General features: G+C 46.2%; 1 protein-coding gene across 2 annotated transcripts in view; it reads left to right on the plus strand.

The window, feature by feature from the left end:
- MST1R (macrophage stimulating 1 receptor) overlaps window positions 1-16,019 on the plus strand; it is a 410,648-nt gene that overhangs the window by 224,489 nt on the left and 170,140 nt on the right. The window lies entirely within an intron of this gene.

Genomic DNA, 16,019 nt, shown 5'->3' on the forward strand with positions numbered 1-16,019 from the left:
TTGTCTAAATCTAACAAAATATCTGTAGAACAAACTACAGTACCTGACAATTGACACATTTGATTATTACCTTACTGGGGGCACTGAAGAGTGCTGCCTTGGCTTTCTGAACACATATGCCACGGAGTTATATCAACTAGATCTGAGGGGATGCTACTGGCCTATCCCTATTATGTGACAGCATCATGATGTGTGTATCTGTCTGTCACAATTGGTAATTAGAAATTGGTTAATGCAAATGAATAACAATAGATGACCTCTTTTCTGCTTTGTGTCATTTCTAAAGGTCATTTGGCAAAATCATAAGTGAACTGGAAGAACCTGGGAGATCTGAACCCACGATAAGCTAGGTCTCTGTAGCTTTCTTGAGACAAAACTTGTTTTCAAGGGATCTAATGTTGGTTGCAAGAGAGAGGTCCAGAGGGTGGGCCAAGCACAAAATTATTCAGCTCTGTTCTTACCTTTGTATACTGGGCTAGAAGGCGGAGACTTGGAGCTCCTTGCTGCCACCATTTTCTGACATCTCTGTTACGTGTATTAAAATTAAGCCTGTTCATGCCCATTCTTTCACCAGAAGTCACCAGACTCTTTCCTGACTCTGAGATACGTGCTGCCCCCCAATCTCTAGTCCAAAGGGTGCAGGGTCTGCCATTCCCACTGGTGGTTTATTGTGATTAAAGATCTTCCGGTTTCTTCCCATTTCCCTTATGAAAGGTTAGATTTGAAGACCTTAAACTTTAGGTTGAAGAACAACTGGTATTCAACCTCTCACTTAATCCTTTTCCATACATTCCTTTTCACTGTATAATGGGGTACTTAATAGTAATAGTATAAATCTTTATTCGGTAAAATTGATCACCATAAAAGACAACAATATACATTTTAAAATACATTCCATCAAATTATACTAGCAACAACAAGGGTTGACCATACTTAAAATACGACTGAGCACTGTCATAATTAATAAAACCACGGACAAAAAAAATACTCCAGGCACTCAGAATTAGCAGCTTCAAACAACTCCACTCTGGGTAGGTAGAGGCCTTGCAATCATTCCCAGAGATCTTGATCTAATAATCCAGGCACTACCTAAAAACTTTGCCACCCCGCATATCAATGGGGTAGATGATAGATCCTATGTAATCACTCGTAAGGCCGAGCGATGGCACCTCATCCCCAAACCTTTACATACTGGTTTCAACCAGTTTTTCCGCGCCACTTTATACGCGGGGCAGGCAAAAAGAAGATGGGCCACGGACTCTTTAGGGGCCGCACAGCCAGGACAAGATCGCAAGGGGCCGCCCTGGTTGGACCATTTTGAAGTAAATTCGTGTACCGGGAGGGTACCGTACCTTAATTTTAAAAAGAGGGCCCTGTCTAGAGGCTTGGTTATCAAGTCAAGGAAGGGTTCAAGTTTCCTTACACACTTACACTCCAGAAAAGACTCTGTAAGTGAACCCCCTGTTATACCACGTGATGCTTCAGCCTGAACCCAATCCCAATATAATTTCTTGATCACCATTTTGGGTGGGGGCGCTTGAGACTCCCAAATATCTCTCAAACCCAATTGGGAGACCAATAGCCTCAAATTTTTCAACCAGCCAATTTTACACCCAGAGTCGAGTAAAATTAGCTCGTCCAGTACTTCAGCATATTTGGCCAACTCCTTAGTCCTTCTCAGGCGGACCCAAAAAAGCAATGGTCGCAGCCTCACTATATCCTTTAGGGCACGTCTACCAAGGTCTAACCGCAAGGGGATAAGCGGGGTGGAAACAGGGAGTGCCACCACATCTCTCAAAAACTTATTTTCTGCTAAGGTTAGCTCATTTACATTGTCGAACCCCCATAATTCGGAGCCGTACAATGCAGCCGGGAGTATCTGGCCATCGTAGATGGCCATTACCGGGGACACTGGTTTACTAATTGATGCCCGGTACTCTCGTAAGATCACCCCCGACACTCTTTTGTGGCCCAATAGCATTTTCGCTAAGTGATCCTTCCAGGTCATTCGGCTATTTATCCGGACCCCTAAATAGTCGAATGCCTCGACCAACTCCAAGGGAGTCCCATTAAGCAGAATTTTTTTTTTTAATTTTTGGCGGGTGAAAAGGCCATCAATTTGGTTTTGGTAGTGTTGATGGTTAGGCCTCTCTCTGTACAAAAGGAGGAGAAACGCTGCAGGAGTTTGTGCAGGCCTATCGGGGATTTAGCTATCAGTAAGGTATCATCAGCAAAGAGCAGGGTCTGAATCTTTTCCCCCGCCAGGGTTGGGGCATCCGTCTCTTCTCCTCTCAGATGGTCCACCACTCCATTCACAAACAAGGAGAAGAGAGTCGGAGCCATGACACACCCTTGACGGACTCCACTCCTCACAGGTACCCTATCTGTCAGTTGGCCCTGTGTACCCCATCTGATCCTAGCGTATGTCCCCTCGTGGAGTCTTACAATTAATCTTAAGAGTGAGCCAGGAAAGCCCAAACTTTTCAGAATCTCCCACAGTTTAGCACGGGGGACCAGGTCGAAGGCCGTCTTGAGATCTATGAAGGCCATATATAGGCTCCCCTTCTTGATGGTAACTGCCTTCCAATAGATCCCAAACAGCCGAAAGACCTGGTCCATCGTGCCCACCCTTTGGCGAAATCCGGCCTGCAGATGAGAGAGAATGCCTTCCTCCTCCATCCAGTCGCCCACCCTGGCGATAATGACCCTGCCAACCACTTTCTGGATTATGTCTATCAGACTAATCGGTCTGTAGTTGGCAGGGTCATCTCTTGCCCCCTTCTTGTACACTGTGACCACCTCGGCACCCTTCCATGAATCTGGCACGGCGTGTCCCTTTACTAACAAATTAATTATGGTGGCTATTAAATTTGCCCAGGCTAGGGGTTCAGCAATCAAGAGGTCCCCAGGGATCCCATCCGGCCCAGCTGCCTTTTTGGGCGTCAAATGTTTAATTGCTGCCACTACTTCGGAGGCCATAAATAAGCACTCCGTCTCCCCGTCAGGATCCCTTCCCTCCCCACAAGCAACCAAAGGGCCAGATGTATCTTCCCTGCCGCCATACAGAGATGAAAAGTGATTGAACCATTGCAGGCTGGTTATATGGGTTGCTAAAGGCTGGGTTTTACCCTGCCTAGCTCTATTGATTAAATCCCAGAATAACGTCGAGTCCCTCCTGCTGACGGCGTCTGTTATTTCCCTCCAGTGCTCCTCCTCCCACTCGCGCTTTGCCAGAGCAATTGCTCTCAAGTACTCCCTCCTGGCCGCTCTAACCAGAGTAGGATTCCTTGAGAGCAAGGCAACTGACAAACTTTTCCTCTTCCCCCTGCAGTCCGTTGAATACCATGGGTTGCTGGATATGGGGGGAGTCCTATTTGATCTGGGGGTTTTCCCTTTAGAGGTGAAATAAAGACTCACTTGATCTATCGTGCCTTTATATGCAGAATCTAGTTGTAAAGAAAGGCACGGAGGGCTAGCAACCACCCGATCCATTACTTCCAAGTCCCTGTACAGGGCTTCGATGGTAAATTTAATGGTCTCTAGTTGGTCTGCGTTTAGCTGAGCCTTGTCCCACTTCAATCTACGATTGTTTTCGTAGGGGATGATCTCTTTGGTTAGTTTCAACGGTGCACTCATCCCTTTCTCTTTAATTTTGCCCCATTTAAACTTGCAGCAAAGCGGATTATGGTCGCTATCCTGGGTGGGTACCACCTCCATATCAATAAGGTCCATCCACATACTAACACTCATTAAAATATAGTCAATTCTGGACGGGGCCGATAGCCTGTTAAAAGTCATTGCACCTAATATATCAGACCGGGTCCTGCCATTAAGGGCTCTTAATTTGTGCTCCCTAGTGAGGGCATTCAGTTGGATTGCCCTAGCAGACCATTTCCGGATGGGGAGTACCGTCAAGGGGGGGATAGACCACCTGGAGTCGTCCTCCTCAGTACCTAGTGGATCATCACCAAGAAGAGGTTCGAACGTGCAATTAAAATCGCCACCCACCATAATTCTGGCTGAGGGAGGGCAATTAGCTAGAGCAGAATCAAGGCTCAATATGGTTGCCGAAGTATTATCCCCCGCAGCCCCTCTAGCGTACACATTAAAAAGTTCAAGCCTAATCCCCTCGATATGACCCCTGGAAGAAAGGTGCATTAAATCATTACACTGGGTGTCATTAGAGGCCATGTCCCAATCTAGGTCAGTTCTTATCCAGACTAAAAGACCTCCTGCTGGTCTACCTTTCCCTCTACTTATCGCTGGGGAAAAGAAGGTAGTGTAGCCAGATTTATCAATTGGTATCAAGCACCAAGTTTCTTGAAACAGGCAGACATCGAACTTCTCGATGAATTCATGCCATTCAGGAATGTCTAACTTCCTTTTTAGCCCGGCTACATTCCAGGAAATCAGGTTTATTACCCTAGAACCCTTGTGCACTAGAGAGTACCCTTCCGTGATCACCCCCCCCCGGCTCCATTCCCACACCTCTAGATTGGTGGCTGTTACTCACACAACAAGATTGCCTGTCGGGTTCAGAACAATCAACAACAATAGACATACCCGGGGCATCAAAATGAGGCATATTCGAGTGGATGACATTAGAGTCATCTATGGTTACCTCCTGGGAATTGTCACAAATAATTCCTCCTTGCTGGGGATCCACTCCATGTCTACCGCCTCCCTCCTCCATAGGCTGTAAGCATCAATCGCAGTCCTCCATGCCACTAAGCTGCGAAAACCTATTGAAAGTATCTAAGGGGGTGAAGGGTCTAAGATGCTCCATTGCACCATTGTGGCTTAGGTGATGTCTCTGTGGAACCGTAAACCAACCAGACTGACCATTAGGGTAAAGCTGATGCTGGCCAAATACCTGATGAGTACTATTGTAACCAAACTGCTTGGGCCATAGGGCATAAGGCTCTTCCCTATGTTTGGGGGGGTAAGGAACCGGCCTCGGGTAAAAGTAGGTTAAGGGCCTAGGTGTAATAGAGTTTCCTCCTCCTGCATATGGCCAGTTTAAAATGTAGTCCACTGCACGGGGGTCTCTAAAATTGACCACCACTAGATCCCCGTCAATATCTTTCCTAGTGTTACCCAACCACGGGATCCTTCTGACATGTACAATATCTCCATCCACATTTGGGGCTATAGGCCTGAATGTCCTCAACCAATGAATTATTTTATTTTTCAATTGGCCATAACCTTCCTTCTTATTGTCTGCTAATGGAGGAACCCCGGTCATGACTACTACATAGGGCACCGCCTGAGGTGGAATTTCCACTTGAGGTACCCTAGTAAAAGGACCTCTGGTGCGTCCCCCTTCCCCCTGTCTCTCGCTTCTGTTTACTGGGGGAGCCTTTGTCATTGGCCTTTGGGGGCCACCTTCTGTCCCAGCTACAGAAATGATCGGGTTCATTGTAGGATTTTCTTTATGTATAGCAGGTGCCGCCTTTCCCTGATGCTGAGACGACTGTTTAGACGGCTGGAGTAGAGCAGAGGGGGTAGCTACTGGGGGTTTTACAGTCTCGCTAGACGAGACCCCAGTACAAGGTGTTGGTTGTGTTCCCCCACTCCCCTGAGCCCTGGTCACCGTGGCCATACTATTTAAGGCAGCCTCTACTAAGGTCAATCTATTTTCGACTTTCCTAAGACTCTCAATCACGGGTAGCAACAGAGACCTCAGTAAAAGTTCGAAATCCCCTACAGGTGGAGGAGGAGTCGATGAGTTTGTAAATAAGGGCCCATGACTGTTAACTAAAACTGCTATATTGGGGACCTCAACAAGCGGAGTAGCCACCATTGGTGATGCCTTGGGTGTTACAGTAGTTGCAACTTCCATGGTAGCCCTTACATGCGGTGAAGATAATTTAGGGCCTTTGCCAAAGTCTAAATGGGAAATTTTAACTTTGCCTTGTCCCGCCCTTAATTTCCTCCTTTTTTTATTTGGTGGTGGTCCGTGTATCTGTGCAACCACTAGTTGCTTGGATTTCAATGATTTAAGCTTCAGGGGAGCAGCAGGGTGGCATGGGATCTGGGTAGGGGGGTCAATCACAATAGGATCAAGGGACATACCAGGCGAAGAAGTGCAGTCACGCAGTAAAAGTGGGAAGCCTTCTTGACTAACGGTTTCCCTCCCAAGGTCGATTAAGTCCCCCTCGGTGAACAAGGATACAGACGCAGAGTCAATAAAGGATCTGTTTTTCAAGCTTTCAATTGAACGCCTCCGCTCAGCCCTGCGTTCAGCCATGATCAATTCCTTCTCCCCCTCGGACAGTACCTTGGGAAAGTAATTGTCTAGTGACCCATTGCGAAGTTTGCCCTTCTTCCCAGGTGACCCCCCATCAGGTAGGGTAGCCATTAACTAACCTGTAACACAAGCCCACGGAGTGGGTTTTAGAGAGTGGGCCCAGCCCGGCCTGCTCTGGCCTACGAGGGCCTCAGAGGGCCCGCCCTTTGCCCGGGCTTCGCCCCGGGCGCTCCCGCGCGCTCCCGCGCAGCGGGTTACAAAGGTTTATATGGGCCTAAGGCTGGAATAAGCTGGGCGGGGCGGTCAGGGAGAGCGGGCCAGGTGATAGGCCGGAGGATTGCCGGGACTCCTGGGAAAGCGAGTCCCGGTTCCTTCGCTCGCAGCCCTGTCGCACGCTCTCTCACCCAGCTGGCTCCTGTGACTCCTGGGCTCCGGTGGCGGCAACAGCGCAGCGGGACCCGCGAAGCGGGTTCCGCAAGTAGTAAAATTGGTCTCCCAACGGCAGCAGGAACACACACAGCAAACGACCCCAATGTCAATAGGAGGCGGGGATTTTTAAAAAGGTGAGCTGGGCGGGGCGGTCAGGGAGAGCGGGCCAGGTGATAGGCCGGAGGATTGCCGGGACTCCTGGGAAAGCGAGTCCCGGTTCCTTCGCTCGCAGCCCTGTCGCACGCTCTCTCACCCAGCTGGCTCCTGTGACTCCTGGGCTCCGGTGGCGGCAACAGCGCAGCGGGACCCGCGAAGCGGGTTCCGCAAGTAGTAAAATTGGTCTCCCAACGGCAGCAGGAACACACACAGCAAACGACCCCAATGTCAATAGGAGGCGGGGATTTTTAAAAAGGTGAGCTGGGCGGGGCGGTCAGGGAGAGCGGGCCAGGTGATAGGCCGGAGGATTGCCGGGACTCCTGGGAAAGCGAGTCCCGGTTCCTTCGCTCGCAGCCCTGTTGCACGCTCTCTCACCCAGCTGGCTCCTGTGACTCCTAGGCTCCGGTGGCGGCAACAGCGCAGCGGGACCCGCGAAGCGGGTTCCGCAAGTAGTAAAATTGGTCTCCCAACGGCAGCAGGAACACACACAGCAAACGACCCCAATGTCAATAGGAGGCGGGGATTTTTAAAAAGGTGAGCTGGGCGGGGCGGTCAGGGAGAGCGGGCCAGGTGATAGGCCGGAGGATTGCCGGGACTCCTGGGAAAGCGAGTCCCGGTTCCTTCGCTCGCAGCCCTGTCGCACGCTCTCTCACCCAGCTGGCTCCTGTGACTCCTGGGCTCCGGTGGCGGCAACAGCGCAGCGGGACCCGCGAAGCGGGTTCCGCAAGTAGTAAAATTGGTCTCCCAACGGCAGCAGGAACACACACAGCAAACGACCCCTTACTTTGATAGGTATTTTCCATATGCTAACATAACCTGTAATACTAAGTGAATGTGGTTTCTTCCTTGCTTAATGTACGTGCATCGCTTGCATTAGGTACAGCTTTGTAAACGTGTCCATCATCCACTTACGTTAAGCGCGTTTGTTCGCAACTGAGATCCGGGTACATCTAAAACTAATACTGTGCCTTGGGAACTGGTGTGAAAAAAATACTTCCTGCTTTCAGATAAGTGTTCAGTCAACTATTTCATAGATAAACAGGCCTTGGCAAACCAATAAGTCAGACTTGCATTTTGAGTCCTGACTAAAATGTTTGAAAAAAGCTTGCTGCAGTGATAAAAAAAAAGTTAGATTTTTATATACAAAGATTCTGAGATCAAAAAAAGTTTAACTTGATGTTTTGGTATACTTTTAGGATGTAAAATAGTCACTCGTGCATTGCAGTGCAAGCATTCCAGAGGAGGTGGAATGATACACCTAACAGCCTTTTGCATGAAGTGAGCGGGTGTGATACTGCAGTTGGATGAACACAAAGCATACTCCATGCATATGTTAAAGAATTGGTAACAATAGGTTTTGAGGACAGAGGAGCTGTCAAGGCTGACCGAAACCCTATACAGTAAAACGAAACAGTAATATCTTATTTTATCCAAAGCCCTCAACACAAGATATCTCCAACTACATCGAAGTGCAACAATATGGATACCTGCTGGAGAAATGACAATTCACCTTTTCTCCTGCAACTCCTGGTGTGTGTATTGTCCATATGAATCTATTCTGTAAACACAACCTAGGCACCTGCCTATCGTGGAAAGTGGCCGCACTGGAAACTGTATGTTGTGTCTAAAATGGAAGGAACTTGAGACTATTTCAGAGATGTGAATTTAATTAGTAGCATTTTATGAGTAGCCTAATATTAATCCTGATTACTATGGTGCTCATTAAGATATCGGGCGGACTTGCATCCACCCAACACCATAGCGGTCTGGAACTGCCTGACCTTAGGTGCGGCAGTTCCGATCTCAGTATTAGGATGCGAACGCACATAGAGCAGTCGGAAACATCCATTTGCGGCAGGGGGAAAAGGCCCGCAGCACAAGCTGTCATAGGAAAATGGATGTTTGGAAACATCCCTGCATCCTGTGGCAGGCACCGCACAGTGCCTGCCACATGGTGCAGGGATGTTTAGGGGGCACTATAGGTGCCCCCAGGCCCCTTAACGGAGGGCAAGTGGGGACGGGGGCCCTACTAGGGGCCCCCAAAGTCACTTTCCTACAGCCTTTCAGTGTCTGAAAGGCCGACATGGAAAGTCTGTCGGAAACTCGGATGGCGGAGCCGAGGCTGACTCCACCATCATTCATGGGAATACGATTCTGCTCCCCTTCCAATAATGGGCTCTGTGAGCCCGTTGGAAGAGGAGCTGAATCCCCCACAGGTTTCTCTCTGACCATCTTCATCGTACTACGGCGGAAACACTTGATGTTCGTCGGAAAGCCTCCGACAGACTGTCAGAGGCTTTCTGCCTGACATCGAAATCAGGCCCTATGTGTTCACTGCATGGCATGCATATGGAATTACATGGAGAGGCACTGCCTTCTGGGAGCACCGCCCTCGGCACCCTGTAGATGTCTAAGATTGCGAGCCCTGGCTCAGTTAGCGACACTGAATTGAAACATTGAAGTCTGGGACAATACTTCACTTTGAGGGGTGTTAGTTGAGACCCGCATTATTCGAGATGCAGCCATTGTAAGGTGGTATGTAGACTACTATATAACGCCATCATATTCACCCTGCAGACAAGGGTCTTGGCGTGCTCACATCACCTGCATTGCATTCCATTTATCTAAGGCACGGGGCAGCCACTTGAACTTTTGTTGCAATTGAGGACCAAATTATGTGGCAAAAATAGATGCAGCACTATGTGTGGCAGTATTATTGGGCTATTTTGTGAATTTAGCAGACGCTAATACTCTGGGCAAAAGTTTCACACTTGAGTGCAGCTGTCGGCTGCCGAAATGTAATAAATTATTTTTTGCAAAGGGTCTCCCACTGTACTGCATCATGTGTGGTAACTTGATGTACATGAGCTGCTAACAGTTTTTTTTCCTTAAATCTGCAAATAATGCAGCAGATGGCGGATTATAAGTGAAGTAAATTACTAACTTTGCAGTTGATGCTGCAGCCACAGGATTACATAATCCCAGTGGCCTGGCTTTACACACTTGATCACTGTATACTTAGTTGGTTCGAGCTGCACATATAAGAATGTTTTATGATCTGTGTTGACAGTGGCACATTGATATTTTTTGCACAGCGCACTTGTATGTTTTATCATCACGTGTATTGTCATCTGGGCCTTGTACTTCCATGGCAGGACACAATTCTTGCTGCTGCGTGGAAGGTTTGTGTTGTTAACTCAGATGGTCAGAAGATGCTCTGAGGGAGGAAGTCACCAGAGTTATTTGTGTGTATTTACTCTACGTCGCATCACTAGGGATCCATTTGTATGCACCAACAGCCCCCCATGCTTCCACTGTACTAAAAGGCCGTAAAGTAAACAGGCCGAGATTATGAAGGTATGCAAGCACTGTCCGCGTGGCCGGAAGGGAAGTGGTAATGATGGACTGCTCTCCGAGGCGCCGAGCACATGCCAGCAGGACTGAGCCATCTGGAACCGATTCCAGTTTCTCCAGTAACTCTGCTGCCCGGACCTTCACCGTCCCGTTTCTCACTATTTTTTTTTTTTAGAAATATCGCAACCATTACAACTTTTATTCAATGGTAGTGAATGAAGTCTTTTTCACACTTGCTATTTGCACTTTTTATATAGCGCAAACTCGACCGGAAGGCATTGCAGCGCTTTTACATGAGCACCAGATACGTTATATAAGGGTGCATTATTTTGTTTGTTTTTCAGGCAAAGGGAGATTACGTGAGTTGCCCAGAATCACAGATTTTTCATCAGGGAATTAGCTTGGTCAGTAAAATTCGGGTGGGGTTGTGAGCTTCAAATCTCTTAATATTCACGCTGGCATATCTTGCTAAAAATATATTGTATGAGAAGCGGCGTTGAGGGGGCTAGGGGCAGTAGAAAGGAGAGCAGTTCTGTTTTCTAGGGTCATTTAAAAGGCAATCCAACAAATCACGGAAGGCAGCGCAGCAGACAAAATTGCTGTGCTTGTGCTGCGTTGCGTGACCGGGAAGGGAGCAGCAGAATGCCAGATCTACAAAGGTATGGCCTTCTCCTCCCCTCTTTCTAGCGCAGGCACAGAATTGTGCAGCCATGCACCACACACACACCTTTGAGCCATGGTGCAAGGGTGTGTGTGAGTCTATTATAGATTTTGTACTGGAAGGGTTCTCTTCCAGTACAAATTATTATATTGCATAGACAAGTTTTATTTTCCTACTTTGTCTGTATGCTCTACACGCAACCTCCATACAAAGTCGGAAAAAGAAAGGAGAAATTGAAACATTTCTCCTTGTAACGGCTGCTTTCAAAAGGTGTTAATTTTTTACACAAAACCCTCTCAGTTATTTGGTAGATAGGTTATTGAGGCAAAAAGCACACGGGTGGTTGCATCGAATGACCATGTAATGCCCCATGAGGCTAAGTAGCATAAAGCAGAGCTTCCTGCAACTTTGCCATACTTTTAGGCAATTTCTAGCACAAAACAAATTTTGCGCTGGAAAATAAATAATTTAAAAAAATTGTGCTGGTTTGCATCACTTTTGTTACGTAAGCACAGTGCAAAATGTTGGTAAATCTGCCCCAATATGTTGTAAAATAACCAACAGTTTTACGAACTTCATAAATGCGCATGTGTGTTTTTGTCTCTGTGTGCATGTAAAAATCCTAGATGAAATCCAACAACCTCTTCACCATACCCGACTGAAAACACCTGTACCCTACTATTTACTAGAAAATCAATTTATTAGGGGGTATAACACCCCAAACGACCACCCCCCGAAGCTATGCCCCTGATGTGGATGTGATGAAGAGACTCAAAACTGGGTCCCCAGTTCCAAAGTTGACGCTACACCCTCTCCCCTGGGCTTTCGATCAGTTGGCTAATCGCGGACTACAAAAGCGGCGAGGAACGTTGTATTTTAAAACAAATCTAAACTTCAAAGTGCAGAGCTTGCTGAGAAGTAATTACTTCGCACTATATGTTCCCTTCGCTCCGTGCTGTGTAAAATGCTACTCACCACTATCTGTCGGAGGCAGAGCGAGCCATACCACTCTCATACACGAAGAACTTTGCAGGATAGTATAACCCAGTACAACCAGGTCTTCCTTTAACATTTGATGTACTAGGTTGGTGCCTTTAGGGCTCTTGGTCATTTTACCTTTCAGAAATTGCATAGCTGCCACGTTTTCAGATTGCCAAAGTATGACATTTCAGTTGTTTCAGTGCACTTATGAGTGGTGTTCCAAATATGTGACACTTTGAATATAAATACACAAAACGGTAAACACCTACCCTACCCCTCCTTGCCAACCAGGATTCTATTCCTCACAGACATCTGCAGTGGTTGGATTAATCAATGAGGTTTCATAAGGCAAACAAATCCGTTTCCTGACGATTACTTTAACTTGCATTTATCTTAAGTTTTAAGCGTGCAATGAGCCTTTATTTTACATGCTGTTACCTGGAGGTGAAGACAACCAAAAATAGTGACTGAATAAAAATATTTTGTCCCTTCAGCTATGTCTTTAACTAAGCAAACCAGCACTGGACAAAGAAACCCACATCTGCACGACCTTGGAAGCATAATCGGTCCAGTTTGCCTAGTAAAGGATGATTTCTCCCATCCCCACATACTGCGAATGCACGGTCAATTATCCCTAGTTATCTAACCGCTTTAATACACTAACAATGCTACTATTCTAACTAATGAGCACCTTGATAAAACCCTTGCAGAGAGAGAAAAACTTAAAACTTACAGAGCATCTTATAAATTAGCTTTTCGTGTGATTTAGACAAAATGGCTTCCACGCAAGTGCAATTAACATGAGTAAATACATTGTTTATATTTTATTTATATATGTGTGGCTCTCACTGTAAGTAAATACAGCCATCTAATGATATTTGATTAATACAATAGACAAAGTTTAATATGTTTAACACACGTTGAGTATATTTGCTACATAGATGCACGCAGCACTAAAATACGTAGTCCAATCCCTGTCCCCCTTCTTTGAAGCTAGAATAGCCATCACACAGAACAAATCAACCTCCTGAGGCCATTTCAAAATGTTGTCTTCTACATCTTCCGTTTTGACTCCTCCAACACCTTCATCTCATCATTAACAAGCCTTACACTGTTTTCCCTCCAATTCAGCTTCAACCCTTTTCCTCTTACTTCCCTTTCCTTCAACCACGATTTTCTTTGTTCTCATGTATCTGAATTCCTTTATCATAGCAAATAAACTAATCAAGCAAATGGCAATATCCAAAATAGTCTTCAATATAGTGCTGAGAAGTCTACCACCAGTATTACCAAGTCAACCACCTAAAGCGGAAAATAGCTTTCCAACTGCTACCCAAGTACCAGTTGCCTCGAGTTCCTTCAATTCTTGTTCCACTCCAGTAACCATCTCCACAAATCCTCTTATCTCCTTTCTCTTATCTGTTATAGAGGTACAACATTGTTTAACCTTCATCATCTTACAGACTCTGCACTCCTTTGCTAGCAAAATATCTAAGCAACACTGTTCCGAAGAACCACAGACCTAATAGCTAAGGAAGTAGAGATGCAGCTATGTTAGTTGCAAGTTTATCCACTATCGTAGAAAGATTTCTAATCTTCAAATCCTTTAAAACAGCCCCTACAAAAGGTATCGTAGCTCCAAAGATGGCTATTACTATTTGTGATGCACTACTTCTATGTTTGGTTGTAGCAGGAAATCCAACTTTTTGGGCATCCAGTTTATCAACATGATAAATCTTAGGAAAAACTACAGCTAGATAGCAGGTGCCTGCCAATTAGCGGGCAGCGTAAGCTAAGCTGTCTGTCCATAGACATAATAAACATCAGGAATAACAGGATCCTTCCTTACAAGCACTTGGTCAGTATTACCTAGGACTTTTATATTCACACTGACTCAGCTCCGCAAATGTATTGTACACCTTATCTTCTCACTTGTAATACACAATTTCCCTCTGAGTTGCTAGAATAAATTCAACTTGGGATAAACTCCCATCTCCTTATACTTCCCCCTTCTTCCTTCCATACATCCTTCATAATAACAATCCTTCTCATAGTTCTATGATGTATTATTGTTCCCCTGTCTTCCAAGTCATCAATACATTTCTTCTCAGTGGAATTCATTAAACAAGTCAACCTATGTCTGTGAGCTCGGCAGTGTCTAGTTTAGTCTGGAATCTAAATAAATGCCACACTGTCTTTATTTCCTTTTTATTAGCATTAGGATTCCGGTGTTTGCACATGGGGACCTCGTAAAAGCTTAAATCATAATTCAAAAAGTTTTATATAAAGTGACCCTGGTGATATAAAAGGCTAAGCAAAATGCTGGAAGTAACACAATATGTAAGGGGAATATGATGGTAGGTAATGCCTTAAAGCTACTGAAGCAGGCAAAGAGGCACAGATATAACAGTCCTTAGCCTCCATGACATTTGTGCATTCATAAAGCAACTTAAAAAAATGCATTTGCTGAAAAATCTCCTTTTGAAGTGTCTTTGTATAAAATCCTACGATTAAAGCTCTTCTATTTGTGAAGCATGTGTAGTGGGCATTGATGTGGATCTAATGTGACCATTGTTAACTGGAGAACTCAATCGTATTAGCAAACCAGCAATGAAAATGATGGAAATAAGCAGTGCTACAACTGCCACTGCTCTACATTGGTTCTTGGTAAGGATATCCATAGTTTCTCTAATGTCAAACCTCCAGGGTAGAGTAGCAGCAAGCAGACTTGTAAATTATGCAGCTTTTCAAATTTTGCAAATAATAATCCTGTTTCATTGTCACACAATTCAAATAGCTTATGTACAGCAGTCTTCGTGAGTCATCCTTAGCCCTACTTCATGTTCTTTTAGAATGGCAACCCTACTCTTCTGCCGGAGCCTTAGCCCTAAGGATTCTTCAGTATGCAATAAAAGCAAAGTTTAATCAAGTTAAGTTCGTAGACACAGTTTATGATTATTGTGATCGATTTCCAGGAACTCAGACTTTTGCTGTAGTAGCCTTAATCATGGAGGTTCGGTAGGCACTGCTCTCAGATCCTCCAAATCATAGAAGATCAGATCAAGTTCACTGTCGGTGTAGTATGTCCACTCGGGCAGAGTACCTTCGATGGGGCACCTTCGCTCCTTTCCATTTACTGAGTAGTGGCTGGTCGTCTGTGCTGTCAGTCAATCCACTTGACTCTGTTTCCTCAGTGACAGTCTATGGAAAGCGTTCAACAGATAGCCTTGGTCTCAGTCTTTCCTGCCCTCTTGACTACTCTTCTTTCCCACAGGCACTCCTGGTAAAGTTACTTGCCCCTTCGCCAGGATCAGCATCATCAACCACCAGTGCGTGAGGCCGGTTCACCATGGTTACTCTTGATTCACTCACCACAGCTGTACCTTCTGGATGAGCTTCCTTGCTCTCTCAGACAGAAACTTTCACATAACCTCTCAGAATCACTTAATACTCTAAAACATTTCATTATTGCAGTGATGCTTGACAATCCGAGTTAAAATGATCTCAGTTTAAACAGGTTGGGATTCTCAGGCTGTCACAATGTACTACACATCCATACCAATGTCTAATCTAGGGTGCTTCAGAAAAGGGGGTGGTGGTGCTTCTATGCAAGCCTTTTAAAGTGTAGTGACCAATACCAATACTCTACTCACACCAACTAACTAATACCAGCACATCACCTGATGACGTAGGCTACAGCACCTCGCAACGGCTCTCTCTTCTTTACATTTCTTTTTGCACAAGTTGCAGAACTTTGACAAATATGGCAAAACATTCAATCAATCAATCAATCAATCAATCAGAACATTTGTATAGCGCACTACTCACCCGGAGGGTCTCAAGGCGCTGGGGAGGGGGGTCCGCTACTGCTCGAACAGCCAGGTCTTGAGCTGCTTCCTGAAGGCGAGGTGGTCCTGGGTCAGGCGGAGGTGGGTCGGGAGGGAGTTCCAAGTCTTGGCGGCCAGGTAGGAGAAGGCCCTTCCTCCTGTGGTGGCTCTTCGGATGCGGGGGACGGCGGCGAGGGCGTGGCTGGTCGATCGAAGCTGGCGCGTGGGAGCGTAAAAGTTGAGGCGGCTGTTGAGGTATCCTGGTCCTTGGTTGTGTAGGGCTTTGTGTGCGTGGGTGAGGAGCCGGAAGGTGATTCTCTTGTTGACCGGGAGCCAGTGCAGGTCTCTCAGGTGTCCGGAG

The sequence above is a fragment of the Lissotriton helveticus genome, chromosome 9, assembly GCF_964261635.1.
Source record: "Lissotriton helveticus chromosome 9, aLisHel1.1, whole genome shotgun sequence".
Lineage (NCBI taxonomy): Eukaryota > Metazoa > Chordata > Amphibia > Caudata > Salamandridae > Lissotriton > Lissotriton helveticus.